This window comes from Musca autumnalis, unplaced genomic scaffold (assembly GCF_047663935.1).
Source record: "Musca autumnalis isolate F117 unplaced genomic scaffold, ASM4766393v1 scaffold_3, whole genome shotgun sequence".
NCBI classification, from domain to species: Eukaryota; Metazoa; Arthropoda; class Insecta; order Diptera; family Muscidae; genus Musca; species Musca autumnalis.
In genome coordinates, this window is record NW_027411866.1 from 1,865,404 (window position 1) to 1,886,687 (window position 21,284).

Consider the following 21,284-nt stretch of genomic DNA (forward strand, 5'->3'; position numbering starts at 1 on the left):
TAAGGTGCACTCTGCATAAGGAGGCGATACCGTCAATCTATTGTCCTAAGTTGAACTTAGATATCTCAATAACGGTAAAAACAACGAAGATGTCATAAAAGACAATCTTGTAGAGAATTTTCATATCTATAACATTTTCCCTGGTCACATTTCGATAGGACTTGTGGTTTCCAAGCAAAATCGCGAAAACTTAAAAAATCTCTAAAAATGTCAACCTGAATCGCGATTTATTTAAAAAGCGGTCCGGCGATTTTTTTTGTTTTTTGATTTTTCTCATCTATGAACATTGTAGTTTCAAAATATGCAAAAACTTCCCAGTGTAAGAACCTACTATTTCAATTTGTTTCAAAAGCACCGTGGGAAGGATTAAGATATTTCTAAGATTTTCCGATTTTATACTCTTTCTTTTGGTCTTACCGAAGTGATATCACTGTATTACATAACATTCACTGTAGTTGTGAGTTATTTGATAAATGATACATCCAAAAGTATACGCGATTATTAAAATATCTATAGTTTGAACATATATTAACTCTGATATATTGTCAAGAAAGTTCTGAAAAAAGGGAAACTGGCCAAGAAGTCTTACGTAATTTTAATTAAAAAATAGTAATGACAATTATTTCATGAGTAACATAAGTATATAATAAGGTTTACATCATTACTAAATAAGAAATTTTCGCTAACATGAACTTTCAAAATTTTGGTCAGGTGGGCCCCCCCCGAAATGAAATCCTGGCTACGTCCCTGCTGTTAGTCCATTATTAGCCGCCAAAAAACCCTATAGTTTTTACATAATTTCTTGCCATAAACGAACAATTTTACAGCCTGTTTCAGTATGTCGAACGAACATGAAAACGAAAGAAAAACAACTAAACTCGTGTATGATTTTAAAATTTTGTTGTTGTTTTAAAGCAAACACAAAGTCATTATTGCCATGAAAACCAAATTTTATGTGGTTATCGTTCGCAATCATTTTCTTTCGACATAGTGAAACAGGCCCTTAATATGAAATTTTCTACAATTTTGGTCTTTGCAATACATTTGTTGTCTAACTGTATATCGACAAAAGAATTTCTTAATATTTTTATATGTAGATGAAAAAGAATATATCGTCACGTAAATACCAAAAACCATAAGTTTATAGGAGAAGCAAAAACCATTATAAAATGGGTATTATCAATCATGTACGAATGGGAGTATGTAAAGAAATCAAAACCGCCGAAACGATTGGTTTTGAGATCCTTCATTATAACAATATCTTCAGTGTTATTCCATTTTTCGAAATGACGTTTCTTTAATAGGATCATTATTTTTAAACGCAAAAGCTTGACATTTTGCAAGAGCCTTTGTTTTGGCTTTACGTATGAGATTCGATCAAAAAACGAATTTTAATTTCTTTGAAGTTACGTCTATGGGCATTTATGGTGACGATATGTATCCGTTAATAATTTCAAAAAGCGACTTACCTTTTGGATTGGACTAATTCTTATAAAACTTGTATATATCCTGATTGGGACCCTATTTCAAATGTTTGGTAAAAATCCACTTAGAACTTCCGGTTTTTTTTTGTATATTATGTGTATAATTTGTTATTACGCACAAATTTTACTTTTTATTGATTTTTATTGTTGTTGTTGTTGTTGGGGATAAAATGCACTGTATACTTTCTTTTACGATAATATGTTTAAAAATACACCACGACACAAAAAGACGGAAAAGGATACAGAAATACGCGACACAGGAAAAGCTCACAAGCTAGCTGCTTTGTTTGTATTTGTTGCTTTGTGTATACACTCGGAAAAAATGCCTCGTCACAATGTACGACAGGAATACAAGGAGCATAAAACCAATTGACGATGATGTTCTTCAAGTGCGATGACGATGTCTGTGTATTGGTTTGAATGATGTAGTTTCGTGCGTTTTTCGTCGCTTGATTATTTGGTTTCTTTTTGTTGATGTACGTTCTGTGCGTGTGGTTGGTTATATGGCTGGCTGGATGACTTGAGTGTGGGTAAATTGGATGATATAAAGAAAATCCGTTAAATGTAGATACAAAAAATGACGTAGACACCAGCGTTGAAATAGTAAGGATTACGTTAGATTTTTTTCTTTTTTATTTCATTTCTTTGAATTTTTGTGAAGGAGTAATTTTTCACTTTTCTTCTTTTAAAGGTTTTTTTTATAAAAAATATTTTCTTTTCAAATTATTATTTTTATTGGGTGGGGTTTTCTTTTGTTGGTGGAAAATAATTAAATTTTTCTTTCACAAATTTGTATTTTTATTGTGTTTTGCTGAAGTTAAATTCGTATTTTTTTCTTTAACCTTTTTTGTGCGTATTAATTTTATTAAATACGCTCTTTTGTTTTGTTGTTGTTGATCTTGTTAGAATTCACTGAACAGGTATTCCTTGAATGGAATTAATTTTTTCAAAATTTTTATTCAATAAATTTATTGTTTTTTTTTAATATTTTCCTATTTTTTGTTGGAGAAAAAAGAAAAATCCGATGTTGGTGTTTTTTGTGTTTCACTTTAACGAAAACTCAAAATGGCTGCTGCTGTTGGTCGGTATAGAACACACTGAAAAAACCTACAACTCGTACGGCACACGCTCGTTTTACTATACAAACTGTTGGCATTGTTGTTGTGACTACTACGAAATTGTACGGCAAGCTGTGTGTTAGATACACACTCACACAGACACACTTTGAGAAAACATAGATACGACATCACAACACAGATAAGGCCATATGTATCTCTCACAGACACACACACAAGAACATTGTGAAGAGAACTCGCACACACACCTACCACTTTACAAAAATTAATTTAACCAACACATACGCACCAGTGGCCATTTCCCTCTCTGTCTGTCACATGCTTGACGTCTTCTGTGGGTGCTCTCACCCATCTCACCCAGCCATGTGCAATGAACGTTAGCTTTGTTGACTGTTAACTGCATTTTCCAAATATTTCCCATGTGTTTGTGTGTGTGTGTGTGCATTTTGAAAAGAGGGACATTTTGTGGAAAATCGTGTAACTTTTAGTATGAGAAATTTTCATCCGTCACAGCAATTTTTGAAGAAGAACCGAACAAAAAACCAGTGAGTAGAGTAAATAAAGAAACGAGAAGGCATTTTCCGAGAGAGGGAGTAAGTGAAAAACTCTTGTAACACACACACGCAAACATTCATGAAAGAAAATGGAAAATCCAGATAAAACTATCTACACCACCACCAAACACGAACAGAAAAAAAGAAAACGAACAACTGTAGACGTAATTTTATCTTTGCTTTTGGTACCGGCACTTTTTTCCAAGCCATGCCATTGAAACGTTGAACCCCAAGAATCATATGTAACTGTACCATCATTGTGATAAAAACTACAAAAAGGAATGAGAAACGAACAACAAGATTTGAGTTTAAAATCTCAAAATCCTTTTACAAGGAAGTCGAACTTTTTTCCTTAGACATTGGAATGTGGGAAAATAAAAAATGTCAACAAAGGTGACTCGAAGTTCTGTTCTTGGGCAAGTGAAAAGTGGAATTTTTAAGGAGGGAATACGACGAACAAATTATGTCAATATAAAATACTAATACATACATATAAAAGTTTCTTAAATGAACATGAATTTAATCGAATAATTTTAAATTTACATTCACAGTAGACAAACTTTAAACAGTTGTAGAGTTCCACCGAAGACCCCGAAATACATAAGTAAGATATTTTTCACTGGAATTGCTGATATTTCTTTCTAAGTAGTCGGACACGGAAAGATTATTTTACTATAAAAGTGCATTCTAGAGAATATGGTAAGAGGAATGAAAAATATTTTAGATTTTCTTCGTCCCACTCCACCATATGCCCAGTTTCTCTTTAGAAAAATTTTCTAGCCCAAGTTTTTATCCGACTTCCGAGTATGATTGCAGCTTCACAGGTTATATTGTCACAATTAATTATCCCAGTAATGAATATTGTATAGAAAAACTACACTCTTGCTTTATTTAGAAAAGAAATTGAATTGTAGCCAACAAAACATTTTCAAAGAAAGTAATTTCCCGTTAAAGATTGTATTTTTTATCATTTGAAAGTAGGAACCTTTCTAAAATTTCAATTTCTCTAACACATTAGTAAAGTTAAAAAGAAACACGTGTTTTTTTAAGATTTGCCACAGCTGTACAATAACGCGATTATTATTTCAAACGTAAACCGTTTCTCTCCTTTAATAGAGACTGAAAACACTTTTTGTTCCTCAGTCCCTTTGGAAAATTACCGAAAACGAAAACCTTGACATTCAGCACAATCTAAATTACACAAATACCATGTCCATGCAATGCGTTAGTAAATAAATATTTTTTGATACTTCGTTAAGAGCATTTCTTCATATCACTACTCCAATTCTTCTACTCTACTTTATACCCCACTTTCGTAGTTTTTGTATCTTCAACGGGGCAAAGATAAGAAGAAAGAAACCAAGAAATATCCCATAGAAAAAAGAAACAACCCTCTTCTCAGTAATTCCATACTTCCATTAAATTCGAAAATTTTTCTATGCGTAACGCACAACAATTAAATTCCTCCCTGATTTTTGTCCTAGCAACCGACAGACTACGACGCACAATACCAATGAAGCGACTGAAACACACAGCGAAAAAAAGAAACAGCCACCACAGACAAATGTCCCAAATGTGAATGGGAAGAATGGGAATAAAGTGCGTCATTACTAAACATAAACGAACGGCGAGAATAAGTATTGCCATGTAATTACAAATTAAAAGAAAAACCAAAACTAAGCATAGGTGCCAGATTTCAGGAACGTTAGGAATCAGACGATTTCTTAGTTATTTAAATGAACTAGGAACGTTATAATGGAACTAACTAAGAACAAAAAGGAACAGGATCCGTGATCTCTTTTGAAATTTACAATGTGTTCTATTTATGTCTCTTTCTTGTACAACATTCTGGTATATGACTATAAACCTAGAACTAGGATAATACAGTCTACCGGTCAGGTAGTTATCAGAATTTAAGAAAATTATAATTATAGCAAAAGTAGTTTGGAAACATACACTGTGTGTAATTTTTTGAGTCATGTTTTATTTAACCATATGTCCTCCCAAAAGGGATTTTTGGCAGCCGTAACCACTCGCAAAGAATCGTTCCTAGAATCTTCATTTGTTCTAGAAACTTGTTTGTTGAAATCTAAGGTACATTTTTGTAGTTGACAGTATACTTAATTTTTGGGCGGTTGCGTATCTTTGAACAAGAGTCGGAGGAAAAAGTATAAAAATTGGATATTTTCAAAAGATTTTTGCTATTTTTACCATTAAGAACCGTTCATAGACATTTCGTATGTTCCAGAAAGTTGATTATTGATGCCTTTGCCACAATGTTGTGGTTGATTGTTTTCTTGAATTTTGAACAGTTTAGTATCTATGGATCAGAAGCCGAGAAAAGAAGATAAAAATTGAAATTGTTTTGCTATTTTGACCATTAAGATCAGTTTCTACAGAGTTCGTATATTCTAACAAAACTTGAGAAAACAATTTTAAAAGAAATTTGACTGTGGCGATTTTGAGCTTGCAGATGAAGTTTGATGGATTATATGTGTTCACAATTTTTGTTCTTTAAGACAAGAGCTACAACTTTGCCTCTGAGATGTATTCAAATTTCCTAACGGTTTGGAAGATATAGTCCTGACTAAATTACCCTTTTTACATCAAAGCCTCAAACCTTTAGAGGCATATAACCGCGAAAGTTGATGAGATACGAAAAAACGGCGAGACACGTGTCCTCTCTTTTTATACCCTCAGCATTTATGCTAACGAGGGTATATACACTTTCATACGGGCAAAATGTGCCTCATCGAAATAATGGTTTTAGACCCCAAGTATGTTTGGACGAAATGTGTTTCAGACAATTTGGAGTCGATTGAGCAATGTCCGTCCGTCCGTCTGTCTGTCTGGCTGGCTGGAGCGCACGATAACTCTCGAACGTAATATTTTGTCCAAACTTAGTTGAAGTTCGATGATGGATTATATCGGTCCACTCCTTCCGGTACCTCCCCCACAAAAGTTCGAAAATGTTCGGAAAATTTATACGTACGATTACTCTTGAAGGAAGTAACCGATTTAGTCCATACTTTGCAAATCGTGAAATGTCTATCAGACTTATGGACTCAATCGGTCCACTCCTTCGGGTACCTCCCACACAAAATTTCGGATAAGTTCAGTTTAGGACTTGCTCTCGAATCGCTTTGATTTTTGTTTTAGGAACTTGTATTCACTGCCCCCCATACGACGGTACAAGTTTCATCAGGCGCAAGTCCATACTTCCTGAGAAAATAGCCTGAAAGATGTACAAAACACCTATGACACCGTGTGAGGTGGTTGGAGCGCAAGATAACTCTCGAACGGATCTGCCAATTGGGTCCAAATTTTCGCCTTAGTAATATTTTGTCCAAACATAGTTTAAGTTCGAAGATAAGCCATATCGGTCCACTCCTTCAGGTACCTCCCCCAAAAAAGTTCAAAAATGTTCGGAAAAATTGTTCGTACGTTAACTCTTTAAGGGAGTGGCCGAATTGGTCCATACTTTACACATCCTAATATATCTACCAGATATAGATCAGGTTCAAATATGGACTATATTTGTCCACTCCATCCGGTACCTCCCACACAAAATTTGGGATAAGTTCACTTTAAGACCTGCTCTCGAACCACTTTAATTTTTGTTGAAGCAAGTATTCACTGCTTCCATTAAAAGTTTTTCAGGGGCAAGTCCACACTTCATGAGCAAACAGCCCGAAGGGTGTAAACACCCCCTTGTAATGGCTAGAGATCCACTTCCATAATGGTCAATACCGATCCATTCCTTTAAGTTTCTCCTCCGCAAAACGTTTGCTCTTTAATCCTAATCAACATGTAGACAATCAAATGTAGACAAAATCGTAAAAACTCTTCATATTTTTTATGGCACCCATTTATGAGGGCTTCAAAAATACCTCTCCAATCCCTTAATATGCTCCAAAACTGTGTTCCGTTATATTGGTTGAGCCGTAAACATTCCAAAAATATTAACATTGGACCACCCAAATGCTTCCCTGAATTAATCTCCGTTTTTGGGATCTCACCGACTGTGCGACGTAGCTAATGACCATTTCGTTTTTAGATTTTTTTGTATATTTTACTTGCCAAAGTTCTGATTTTGTTTGTTTAACTCACTACCACCCCCTCGGAATTGTGTCGAGATGCATTTATGGCTACGTCCCTAATGAAAGAATGTGGGACAGTTAAGCCCACTGTGAGTTAAAAATTGTCTGCCATTGACTTCATGTACTGAGTCAATATTCTGACAATTTAACAATTTATCTGCAGTTAATGGTGAAATGAATTCCACAATTATGTCATCAATATTAGACGATGACAGATCTAGAGAGCAGCCAGTGACAACCGTGGGCTTCCGAGTCCTAGGATTGCCATTAACTGCTTCCTAGTTTTAAGATTGTTACTAGGTCAGTGATCCCCTACAAATCAGAGGTGCCCTAACGGCAGGGATGCCCACCAGTGTTCCAAGGATTGCAGTTAGGGTACCAAATGTATTAGAACGGAGCCTCATTGAAAACCTGGGAGTCTCAAATCCGTATAGACTTAGTTTTCAAGACCTTGCCATGGTCCTGGAGGGCTATGCCTTGGTTAACCTCGATTCCCCCGTAAATCCAATGACGTATGCATCTGAATACGGCACGGCAGACAAGGCACCCTCAAAAAATGTGAGTGTTAGGTACAATAGAGGTGACTCTATCCCAAACCAGGTGTGCGGATCCGTCCAATATCATAAACAAAACTATGAAGAGGGACAGATCAATGGAGGAACCGCACCCTAAGGAAAAGAGACCAAACCCAAACCATCTACCTCCTCTGCCCGCTGCTATAAGAATAAGATCGGCAAGGACACCACCGCCAAGGGATTCTCAACCGACATCAACAACAATTATCCTTCACTTTTAGTGAATTTGAAACAGTAAATTCCAATCCAAATCATTTAATTCCCTCGGGCGGCTTTTTAATGCTTGCTGCAAACTTCAATTTTCAATTACCCAACTGTGGTTTCGAATATATAAAGTTTGGTTGCACTTATCTCATCTTGTAGCCCAGTTGATCTACTCTCAACTGTGGATTTTAGAACCCTTGCTCTTTCCTTGCTTTAAAAAGTAATTCCACCAGCACCCTATATCAACATGATAGTGACTTCTCTCCCTTCGTTAGATATTAATATTGACGAAGTAATGCTAAAATCATTTCACCAATTCTTCCGGGAACACATTCTTCAATAATCAGCTCCAACAATCCACGTTAACACGTTTAATTTGGTCGGAGTGAGATGTAAATATTGACATTTCCAAAATATTTGTGTTTTATTTAATTGAATTTATTGAGCTTATCATGACCTAAGGAGTTTTCTATTGAAAAAAGTAAAAAAGTGTCAGTCGGCTTTGCCGACAGATATACATATACCCTCAGCCAATGTGAAGCGAAACTTTCACCTTCGGACAGATCGAATGTATTTAAGGTCTCTGCAGAATTGTGTGGCCCTTTTTGGACATTTGAACTTGCCGACAAACATGTGGATTAGGAATTAACTGCACTAAGACACAAATGTTGAACTTTTGTAGTGCAGGTACTCTTAGGGAGGATTTGCCCCTGAAAAAACTTTTACCGTCGTAATTGAGGTAGCGAATGCAAATCGCTTCAACAAAAATCAAAGTGATTCGAGAGCAGGTCTTAAAGTGAACTTATCCGAACCGAACCGGCTCATCCGTTCGAGAGTTATCGTGCGCTCCAGCCAGCCAGACAGACAGACGGACGGACATTGCTTAATCATCTCCAAATTGTCTGAAACACATTTCATCCAAACATACTTGGGGGCTAAAACCATTATTTCGATGAGGCACATTTTGCCCGTATGAAAGTGTATATACCCTTTCTAGCCTAAAGGCTGAGGGTATAAAAATGGTATCTAGCGAAGTCCACACACATCCAACCAATATGCTACGATCGTTTCGCTGGTGGTTTAAGCCAGCTCATCAGGCATATTTAGATGTGGTGCTAGATGTAGTGTTGGTTTTAGAAAATCAAGCTGAAAGGTCCTTAAAATCAAATTTCACACTTCTCGGACTATAATAGCGAAACATTTGTAGCGAATTATAAATTCTGAATTCCCTTAGCATCTGCGTTGGGACCCAATGACGAGCGCCAATCACCTCCATGGAAGACCTGGAAGCTGTAAGTGCTAGTTGATTGATAGCACGTTTTACATTCTTTGACAATTAGCTTTTCGCTTTTTTTAGGAAAATGCAAATATTGCTCACTTGGAATTTCCTGTTGGCATCCCAATCATAACATTGTGATGTAAAATATTCCTACAGAGAAACTGGTGACCTTTAATAATGTTCAAGAGACGGCTTCCAAATAGGTGTAAGGTGTAGGTAAGAGACTCTCTTGAACTTCGTGTCGTCGAAGTTTTGGCTTTTCCATAATATAATAATAATAATAATAATAATAATAATAATAATAATAATAATAATAATAATAATAATAATAATAATAATAATAATAATAATAATAATAATAATAATAATAATAATAATAATAATAATAATAATAATAATAATAATAATAATAATAATAATAATAATAATAATAATAATAATAATAATAATAATAATAATAATAATAATAATAATAATAATAATAATAATAATAATAATAATTGTTACACAAACATCCCATACGGGACATATCAATGAGTGATTCATATTAGCTCAATGTTATGGGACCTAGAATTTATCACCGAGTCCGAACGGCCACCACTTTTGTAGAGAAGTTTTACATGACTGAAATACTCAGGAAATGTCGCCAACATTACTGAGGGGTATTTTGCCACCGTTGAAAAGTGTTTTGTTGTTGCCTGGCCAGGGAATCGAACCCACGACCTTATGTGTGCAAGACGGGTGTGCATACCATTGCACCACGGTGGCTATTCCATACCTATACGATTTTACAGTGTTAGTTAAAGGTCTATACCGTAGACACTTTTTCTTTTAATTTATTTTTTCCATAATGTGGCAACTCTGAAAACTCTACTCGTTGTACTCGTTCCGGCAATTGTAGTTGAAACGTAACACGCATAATGATATATTGCGTTTTCTATGGGCAGAACTCTATTTTTTTGTCAATTTGCCTGTTGTTGTTGTTACCTCATTCTATTGTGAAATGTTGGCTTTGGGATATCCCTCCATAGAATTTAATATTTATTTATTTTTTCTAATTCTATTTGTTTGGATAACAACCCTGCTAACAATTTGTGTTGGTGTTTGTGAGAGTTTTATTTTGAACGGAACGCTTTCGGCAATTGAGAGCCGGCAATAGTGTTATTTCCGCATTGACATTGAAAAAAATGCGTTAAATGCGTAGTTTCTTCATTTCGCCCAGTCCAGAGTACTTCGTCATCTTTGTCGTAATGCCTTTTAATGCGTCTACAGGCACTTTCATAGTTTTTTAATATTTTTGAAAGTATTTTTTTCTATAGCCACCCTCTTTGTAAGAGGCATATAATTTTTTAACGAAGCATTCAGCCTCAAGGGAGGAAAATTGCAGGAAGTAAAAAGAATAGTTTTGAAACATTTAATAAAATCAATAAATATCAAAAATGACTTGAAATATGTCAAATATGATGTTATTGAATGGTAGGTTTTAAAATGGGGAAATGTAGAAGTTATATAATTATTTGGTGCAGACTTTATAAAAATGTTGGATTATAATTGTTGCACAAATATTCCAGAAGGGACAGGGGAGACTTCTCTCATATCGATCAGTGCACCCCAATTCATATTAGCTGAATGATATGGGACCTACCAGTTTATCGCCGAGTTCGAACGGCATGTTTTAAGGCACCACTTGTAAAGAAGTTTTACATGGCTAAAATATTCAGGAAATGTCGCAAACTGAGGGGTATTCTGCATCCATTGAAAATTTGCTTATTTCTGGCCTAGGAGTGGACCCGGTAATTTAGCACGGCATACCATTGCACCACGGTGGCAACCAATACATTAATGTTTAAAATTTACCCGCGAACAGGTGTCAACCTGTTCTTAAGCTATATGTTTGAACTTTTATGGGGGAGATATCGGATAAGTTGTACCGATATGGTCCGTCTTCGAATTTGATGTAAGTTTTGGGAGAAGAATTGCGATGTACAAAGATTGGACCAAATCAGGGGCTCCCATTTGGAGCCGTTGTAGTTGTGGCCGTAGGGTTTTTACGGCATTAGGATAATTATTTCAGGCTGTATGGACTTCCCGCTGACAAAAATTATGGTAATATGAGCTGTGAAGACTATATGTTGTACAAATTTGTGAAATTTTTTGGAATTTTATGTGGGAGATACCCGAAGGTGTGGACCGATATAGTAAATATTCGAACTTGATGTAAGTGTCAGAAAAATATTATTATGGTTAAAATGTGCATCAATGTCAATCACTCCTTTCGATAGTTATCCATCAGGCATTGTAGTTGGTCATAATGGGAATTTTTACAGCTTTTAGGGCATTATGTCCGGAAGTAAAAAGGATTACAATAAGTACTTTCGGTACACTTTGTAAATAAATAAATAAATAAATAAATATATTAATTAATTAACAAATAAATAATTTCCGACAGCGTTTCTTAGAGATTTTGGAGCCAATAGAAAAATTGTACTTTGTTATTAGAAAACGCAAGCACAACATGTTGCAACTAATTTCAAAATGTTCCGAGACATGTGCTTAAACTGTCCTTTAACGAAAATTTATGAAATTTTGTGTGGGAGTTAATAGAAGTAGTGGACGGATGTATCCAATATTTGAACCTTTTCTATGTCCGAAAGTTATCGTGAGCACAATTTTAGCGCAACATTTTGAACTTTTGTTGGGAAAGACTGTGCACTGCTACCGGTAACTGACCCATCTTCGAACTTGATCTAAGTTTTGACAAAATCGGTTTAAAATCAGTTAATTCGTTCGAGAGTTATCATACGCTCCTGCCATACAGACAGACGAATATGGCTAAGTCGAATCCAAATTGTCTGAAACGGATTTCGTTGAAACATACTTGGGGCATGAAACCATTTGTCGTAACAAAGTAAATGAACTGAAGTGAATGAATGTCTATTTTCAAAATTTGACAATAATTCGATCAAATTCCGCTAATGATCAATCAAATTGATGTTTATAGATTAACTCTCTTTGACGTCTTACCTAAGAGGATCTACAATCATGAGATATGTTTTCAATGAAAATAATTTAAGTTTCCTATCAAAAGTTTTCCTTATTAAAGTGATATGGTAAAAAAAAATCTTAAAAATATTGGCAAGATTACCTGTTTTCTCTCACAAAATTTCCCACAAAGTTACTGTTCACACAGCAAAAGAAGAATATACATATGTATGTATGTATGTGTATCAATATTTTCTTGATCATATTAATCATGTTCTTTCTACAATCACTTTTATTACCAACTCAACACATTTTGTTTCTTAGCTCACAGCTACTCTGCTGACAGAATGCCTCAACTGGTGTTTATTTAATTTCACATTTGAGTGCATTTAATTAATTATTATAATTTTGGGCGAAATGTCAGTTACCACATATCAGAATTCGACACATTTTGTAACGTGTTGTATGTCAATTGATTTCTGCGGCTTTAACACTTTAAGCCAAATTCGTTGGTTTTCGATGCCGTTCAACGGCAATGTTTATAATTTGCATCTGTATTTCGGTGGCGACCTAACAAATTGTTTACAATGTATCCGCTGAACTCATGCAAGGGAGACAGAGTGCCCAAATAGCCAGTCGTCGTCCATTTGGTATGGGGTATAATTTTCATTTTACCATTTATTTTGTTGCTTGTGGCTTATGGTTTTAACCAAATATTTGATTACTCTCGCGAAACCATAAAGGCCCAAAAAGCCTGTCCGTTCAGTCTAATTACAATTACCAGCCACAAGCTTCTTTATTGTTGTTGTTGGCATTATCCATCCTCGGAGATATCACTTGTTGGCAAAGAGTCAGTCAGTGATCATCAAGCTGATGTGAGGTGATCGCACTGATGGTGGTGGTGATATTGTCCTTTTAATGTCTATAATTTGTCGTAATGCTTGAAAATATGGATATTGGAAAGTCAATCTCCCCATCATCTCAAAAATGTATTACTGCACTAAAGTTGTTCGAATGCCTTTGCATATCCCATGAGATTTCTTTTTAAAGTGAATTTATTCTCATAAAGAAAACAATGCATGTGGGAAAAGATTTTGATGAATAATTAATACTTTGAAGAAGCGTTTTAATTCAATTTACTAGGTTCTTTAAACCATTTTATACCACCATCCGATTAATACAATAAAAATATACATAAATGTATTCATAAATGTAACTATCCCACAAATCTTGAGGAATACCTTACCTTAGCGCAATACGCATATGGGTATACATTAATTGCACATATTAGATGAAATCCTTCTCCGCAGTCACCTGATTGAAAGTGAATGCGAATGGTACATTCGCAAAACCACGCACATACCATGGCAATTTTGATCCTTTAGTATTGACAGACTTACTAACTGACCAACAACATTTGCTTTTACAAAGACGATTTTCTTTTTTTTTTTTTGGCTGTTAATTTATAAATTCCCATTTAAATGCAAATGAATGTGAAAAGTAATAAAAAAGTAATATCTAAATATATTTATTAACAATGATTAAATGTATATAATTATGTATATATTAATTATACACAACCATAAGTGCAACAAGCAAAAGAAACTTTCTTTTAGCACCTGTCCTCACCGACAAAGTAAACGCAGCCACACAAACCGGCAACTATTTATCAATTGAGCTCCACCAAACCTAAGAAAAAAATTCAATAAGCTCAGCTGAAATGACCGCAAATAACTTAACCAAAGCTACACACAACCATTGTGCAATGTTAAGAAAATTGAAATTATTTCAGCGATTGCGTGAGTTTTGCGAACTTTCTCATTATGGGCAAGGACAGGCAGGACGATCACTCGATCCTCCAGTTAGTTAAAATGCATTTGTATTGCCCTCAATTGGAAAGATGTTGGTTGATAAAAATCAAGGAAAAGACCTTCTCTCTTATCTCGTGAATGAAATCATTGGATAAATGAGCAAATGAACGAACGTTTGCCTTCACATACTTCGTGCTTGTCTGTCTGTCGGTTGTGCTGAAAGAGTTTGCAAGAGTAACACCTCGCTTGAGATGACCCTTTTAAGTGGCTGACAAATATTACAAAGTAACGCGATCAAATGTTCCGGGAGAAAAAAAAAACATTTAATTTAAACCAAATGAAATAACGGCATGGTGGAAAAGAAATTAGGATATTTTATTTTTCTTATACGAATTTTGATCACCCTAAGGTAGTTAAGAACAAGTTTTGTGTCATTAAAAAAAAATAAAAAGATTTAAACAACCGTGTCCAAGTAGAAATAAAGATAAAAATATGAGACATGAGGAGATTCCTGAACTTTACATTTTCCAAACTACAAGGTCTCTAATACACCTAACATGCCTATCAATAAGTGCCTCTATAAATACCCTGTGTTTCATGTGATATGCATTGAAATCATCAAGCCTGAAAACATTTGATAAACTTTGCCTTAGCCATTTTTGTTTGTTGTTTTTTGTTAAGTGGCTGCTTAGTTGTCCGGTTGGTGGGGGAATTTTTTTTGCGTTAGCTTTATTGCCCATTTGCTATGCAGTTATTACACATTAAAACATAATAACATGCTGTGGAATGCAGTGAATAGCAAACTGGCATTGCATGTCCAGACACAATACCAGCTCCTCCTACTTCGTTCTCTTACTTTTCTAAGCTAAAAGGAAGGGCGATTGACAACAAAAAGCTGCGGAAATTATAGCATTTCCCCATGGAAATTATGGCCAGTATGATTGGTAAAAGGGACAAATGTGTGTTAGTGGTGTCACCAATTTAAACGCCCCTGAATGGACAACAACAACTACAGCAGAATAATAAATTAATGGGAAAAATGGCAAATATTATTATTAACTGATTGCAATCTGCACCACAATTGGTGTTTTATTTAAAGATAATGGCTTTGAAATTGAATTCCCGGGAAATTTCTAAAAAAAACGGCATACAATGTTTGACTTGTGACCTCATGTCCATAAGGAGGGTAGAGGGGATTAAAGGAGAACAACCTTATTTGTATACCAACATCACATTTGTTCTCACCTCGTTTCAATGAATGAGGAGACACAAACAAGGTGACATAATTAAGTGAATGCAATTTGTTGTGCTTCAACTGGTATACGAACGAATGAAGGGGGAGGTGGTGGAGGAAGGGCAGAAGCTGAACATTGTTCTTCACCTGTCGCAAAATGCCACCGAGTCTGGAACATGATACTTCATTAGCTAGCCCATTTTGCTTTGTTTGTTTCACTTTTTGTTAATTGAATTGCGCAGCCATGCCTTTGGTTTGATGGGAAATCTCAAGAAATTGCACTGTAAGCTGGCAGACAATCAGAGGCCCGGCAGACTGACGATGCCTTCAATTAATTCATCCATGAATGAATGGCTTCGGCCAAACAACCTACCGATTAATCTCAACACCAAAGAGAATTGACTTGATGTGATGCCATTGTTGGTGTTGTTATTATTATTGTTATTGTTGTGGTGGTTATTGCACACTCCTTATTGTTTAACTGCATCTACAATTTCAACAGCTACCAACGAACGAACGAACATCAGCAACACAAGGAATAAAATGCAATTTCGAAAAATGCACTTTGGCCACAAGACTGACTGGGCTTCACTCACTTGATGCCGTTCGCTATGATTTGGTGCAAACAAGAGGACAAAAGAGGTGCTTATTGAAGTTCATCGTATTGTGGTTGTTGCTACTATTATTCTGGTGCATGTGGTTACTTGGCCTTTGTTTAGTTGGGTGCTGCTGTTGCTGATCCTGAATGTCAGACAACACCTTGGCAAGCAAAACATACGCACGTGAGCCTGAGCTTTTTGAGTATCGCGTCTCCTCTGTATTTCCTGTGAGTTGCATTAAATTGTAAAAACAAACAACAACAGCAACAACACTAACGATGAAAGAGCACACCAACAAAGGGTGCATCATCAAGAGCATCATTCATTATTTAAGTTGGAACACGTACATTGCATCAAAAGGGTGGGCCAAAAGGCAACCAACCAGCCAAATAAAATATGAAGTGGAGATACAAATGTCAACCGTGAATAAAGTGAAGTGAATAAAGTGAAGTAATATGCTGAGTGAGCACTGCTCACCTCCCACAATATCGGTAGCTCTTGTCCGCTGATGCATTACATACATTAGGCAAATATTTGCTCCAGCGACCGGCAGCTACGCTTTCTGAGAGGAAGTGAGCATAAATTTAAATGCATTGTTATGCTCACTTAATCTCAGTAAGCGCACACTGCCGGTCGCTGAATCAAATATTTGCCTAATGTAACCTTACCTTAAGGCTCACTGCCATATTTGTGATAAATAGTTTAGTTTCTTCGTCCGTCTATGGTCCAAAGTGACATTTCAAAAATACACTGGTGTCTTCTGAATCCCAATACACAGGTATATAGATTTCTATTAAAGAGTGCTTATTTTGCACAGTAATCCACAAAAAAAAGCATACATCCTTTTGCCATACACTGTCATTACCTCACAATGCATATTCCACAACCACAACAACAAAAAACGGAGCAGCAACCGCAAATCATTTTGGGAGTGTGATGCATCTGACACTTACACCAGACCAGTGACTCCAATTGTGTGTAGTGGCCTCTTGTACAGATGTTCTTCTTGTTGTTATTGTCGATAATAAAGATGATAAGATGATATTGTGTTGTTGTTGTTGCTTCAAAAATATCATCAATGAAATGTAACTGCAAAAACACAAGTTTATTTTCAATGGAATCCCTGGACCGTTATCATGGCTGAGAAATGCATTACTATTGAATTGATGGCTCCGATGAGGATAAGCTTAATTGTGGTCATATGAATTCACTGCAACTTATGTATTTATGTATGTGTCTTACACAGTATTTGGGTTTATTTCCCTTGCAACAAAGAACTTGTTTTTTCATTAAGGAATTGGTTTGGCTATTTCATAAACGCTAATAGATTCATTTACTTTTTTCTTTGTATAGCAGAAGTATCTTTTGGAAAAAAGCAGAAATCCTTTATACAAACAATTTGCTTTTATAACAAAAGAGATTGACACGCGCTATGGATATAATTGTTGGTTATTTGATCTGTAAACGAAAAAAGGTTTTCTTCGACAGCGAACGAACAGCTGTTTGTGGCAATAATACAACTCTAGCCCTTCGCGTTAGCGTGAAATATCACATTTTCACTGGGGCATATCTATTCCAGGTGAAATTACTTACTTACTTACTTAGATGGCTTTTGTATTAAACAGAACGTCTTGTTCCATAAGCCGAACTAAGAATAGATTTCCAAACACACCGATCTTTTACTTTACTTCTCCAATTTTGGATGCCATGTTCTGTGATATCTTCTTCAACTTGGTCCTTCCATCGGAGTTTTGGCCTTCCCTTGGGGCGTATACCGTCGAGTGGCTCGTATTCAAATGCCTTTTTGGCGGGGGCATCTTTATCCATCCTGCTGACATGGCCAAGCCAACGCAATCGTTGTAGTTTGATACGTTTTACTATATCGATGTCGTTCGGCTGGTATAGCTCGTGGTTCATACGACGTCGGTATTCACCGTCAACGCATATTGGTCCATAAATATTTCGAAGAATTTTTCTCTCAAACACACCAAGTTCTGCCTCATCTGCTTTCGCAAGTACCCATGCTTCAGATCCATACATAAGTACGGGTAGTATCAGTGTCTGGTAGAGCGTACGTTTTGTTTGACGAGAGGTGGTTTTACTTTTAAACTGTTTACTTAGACCAAAGTAGCATCTGTTGGCCAATATTATTCTTCTTTTGATTTAAAACTGATGTTGTTCGTTTTATTTATGGCGGTGCCGAGGTAAATAAAGTCACTTACTACCTCAAAATTTTAGTTCTGAACATCAACAGTTGGTCCGAGTCTACTGGACGCCTTGCGGGTTGATACCATAAACTTTGTCTTATCGCCGTTGACTGCCAGACCCACTTTGGCAGACTCTTTTTCAATTTTCGCAAAGGTGGCTGTTACGGATCGAGGTGATCGACCTATTATATCAATATCGTCTGCGTAGGCCAGTAACATTATATCCTTATTGTCTATAGTGCTATTTTTATCCCTATTCGCTTCTCGTATGACCTTTTCCAATAGAATGTTAAATAGGTCACACGATAGGCTGTCACCTTGCCTGAAACCTCGTTTCTTTTCAAAAGGTTCCGAGAGGTTCTTTCCTACTTTAACAGCTGATCTTGTATTAGCCAATGTCATCCTGCATAATCGTATAAGTTTTGCAGGGATACCAAACTCAGACATGGCTTGAAACACCTTTGATCTAATTGGGCTGTCGAAGGCCGACTTATAGTCGACGAACAGGTGGTATGTGTCGATCTGTCTTTCGTGGGTCTTCTCCAGTATTTGGCGCAGTGTGAAGATTTGGTCAATTGTCGATTTACCAGGTCTAAAACCGCATTGGTATGACCCGATTATGTTATTGACCATGGATTTTAAACGTTCACACAGCACACTCGACAGCACTTTGTATGCGATTGGGAGCAGACTTATGCCTCTGTAGTTTGTGTCTTGTCTCCTTTCTTGTGTTCGGGACATAGGAGGCTGAGGTTCCAATCGTTGGGTATGCTCTCTTCCTGCCAAATTTCGGTAATTAACTGATGCATACTCCTTATCGACATTTCGCCACCGGTCTTGAACAGTTCGCCGGGCAGCCCATCAGCTCCTGCTGCTTTATTGTTTTTCAGCCGATTAATTGCTGTCATGACCTCGCTTTGGCTAGGTGGAAGACATTTAACGTCGTCGTTTGCGATTGGTTCTGGTATATCTTCTTCGCCGCCCATATTCGATACTAAGAGCTTCATGAAATGCTCCTTCCAGATCCTCAGTACGCTATCTGTATCAGTTACCAGATTCCCTTCATGATCTTTGCAGGAGAATGTGCCTGCACCATACCCTTCAGTCTGGTGTTTTACACTCTGGTAAAATTTGCGGACTTCATTCTGACTCCTGAACATCTCGAGTTTCCCACGCTCACGTTTTTCTTGCTCTTTCTTTTTTCTTCTGAAAATACGCTTCTCCTCTTCTTCCGATATTTTTCTTTCTCGCTTCGTCTTGCTACTGAATGCAGGGTTGCTCTGTATGCCGCGTTCTTTTCTTCAGTAGCCTTACGGCACTGCTGATCGTACCATAGATTTTTAGGTGCAGGTTTTTGGTACCCAAGCACAAATTTTGCGGCAGTTTGAAGTGAGTGGGCTATTCTTTGCCTCCGCAAGCAGTTCCGTCTTCCAGAATGTGAGTCAGTTGAGCGGAATAGGCTTGTGCTATCTGTTGTGTTTGCAGCTTCTCGACATCCAGCTTCCGTCCTATGTTAGATCTCACTTTTGCCGCAACATTAAGGCGAGTGCGTACCTTTTCTGCTACAAGGAAATGGTCCGAATCGATCGGACATCTAACACACTGGACGAGTGTCTTCCGTCTATCACAACATGATCAATCTGGTTTCTTGTTTTCCCATCTGGGGATATCCACGTGGCCTTGTGTATGTCGAGGTGTTGGAATCTGGTATTGCTCACTACCATGTTTTTTGCCGCTGCAAAATCGATCAGCCTCATTCCGTTGTCGGATGTTACCTCATGAAGGCTGAAATTTCCGATCGTGGGACCAAAGATATTTTCTCTCCCAATTTTAGCATTAAAATCTCCTAGAACAATCTTAATGTCATGGCCAGGGCAGCGGTCATATGCTCTCTCTAGGCGCTCGTAGAATATATCCTTGGTCTGTTCATCTTTCTCTTCGGTCAGGGCATGGGCGCAGATGAGACTTATGTTCAAAAACTTTGCTTTTATTCGGATTGTGGCAATTCTCTCATCAACAGGAGTGAGGCTGGAGACGAGATTTTTAAGCCTCCTATTTACCATAAATCCAACATGGCAGCTATAATACAGTGCGTAATCGTTTGTTATTTTTACGTCTGCCCGGTTCCATCGCACTTCCTGTAAGGCGATAATATCAGCATTGTACTTGTCAAGTACATCCGCCAGTGCGCAAATTGCACCTGCTCTGTAGAGAGTCCTGACATTCCAGGTGCAGATTCGCAGATCATGCTCCTTAAACGTTTGCGGGGTTCGTCAACTTTAGAGGGGTTTGTTTTCTTCTTTTTCTTTGTTTTTTCATAGTAGCCGGTGTTTTGACGGGGTGAGTTACTAGCCCAACGCCCAACCCAAGTTTTTAACGTTCTTATGGGTGAACGCACGGCACATGTTAGCTCACTACCTTCAACGGATGTTAAAGCCAGCTCCCCAAGTGACACCACGGGGAGGTCAGTGTCCACTTGAGATGAAAGAGGGACCAAGATAAATCCTGGGCTTTGCCATGTTAAAGACCGTTGCTTGGTATCATTCATCCCCCAGGTGAAATTGGGTAGGGTAAAAATGGGGATTTTTCCCACACGATCGAATCATAACGGTGAGTGGACTTCGATATTCACTATTTTGATTTATACTGCTAATAATGCAGCGTAATAGAAGCTAAAAGAGCACACTTTCCGTGGTGTTTTTCCATATTCAGCCCTTTCTCTGTGTAGGAGCCTCGGGGGCCAAACCGTCGATGTCCTTCTAATGAAAACAACGAAGCTAATTTGAATTTAATATTGTCTTTATGAGACTGGTAGGCACAGCGAGTGGTAAAGAGACAAAGTTTATAACATTTTAATATCTTTTTCCATCTTTGCTGCATAAGAAAATTGGGGACTCTCTTGTGAGATATTCACTTGATTTTCTTCATGTGATCCCGTAAAGCCGTATGAGCATTGAATGAATATCAAATTCAGACATGCATTCAAGAAAATTTGTCCGAATAGCGCTGTAGAAAGCGACGAAAGGTCCCCGGTAATAATGCACACAACAAACAATATACATACAGTATCGGACAAAACATTTGCAACTGACACATACAATTTAGTTTTAGCGCTATAATACTTGTAAAAACCAACTTTTTCTTCAGTTTTTCAGCATTAAAATATTTTTCATACTCCG

General features: G+C 36.9%; 1 protein-coding gene and 1 long non-coding RNA gene across 3 annotated transcripts in view; one reads left to right on the forward strand and one right to left on the reverse strand.

The window, feature by feature from the left end:
* Positions 1 to 4,632, reverse strand: part of Imp (IGF-II mRNA-binding protein) — an 86,305-nt gene extending 81,673 nt beyond the window's left edge. For both annotated transcript variants that reach the window (XM_073973683.1, XM_073973657.1), the window contains exon 1: positions 1,470 to 4,632. The gene's annotated coding sequence lies outside the window, so the exon portion shown is untranslated. The remainder of the gene's footprint in view (positions 1 to 1,469) is intronic.
* Positions 1 to 21,284, forward strand: part of LOC141397462 (uncharacterized) — a 110,633-nt gene that overhangs the window by 63,167 nt on the left and 26,182 nt on the right. The gene's annotated exons all lie outside the window — the stretch shown is intronic.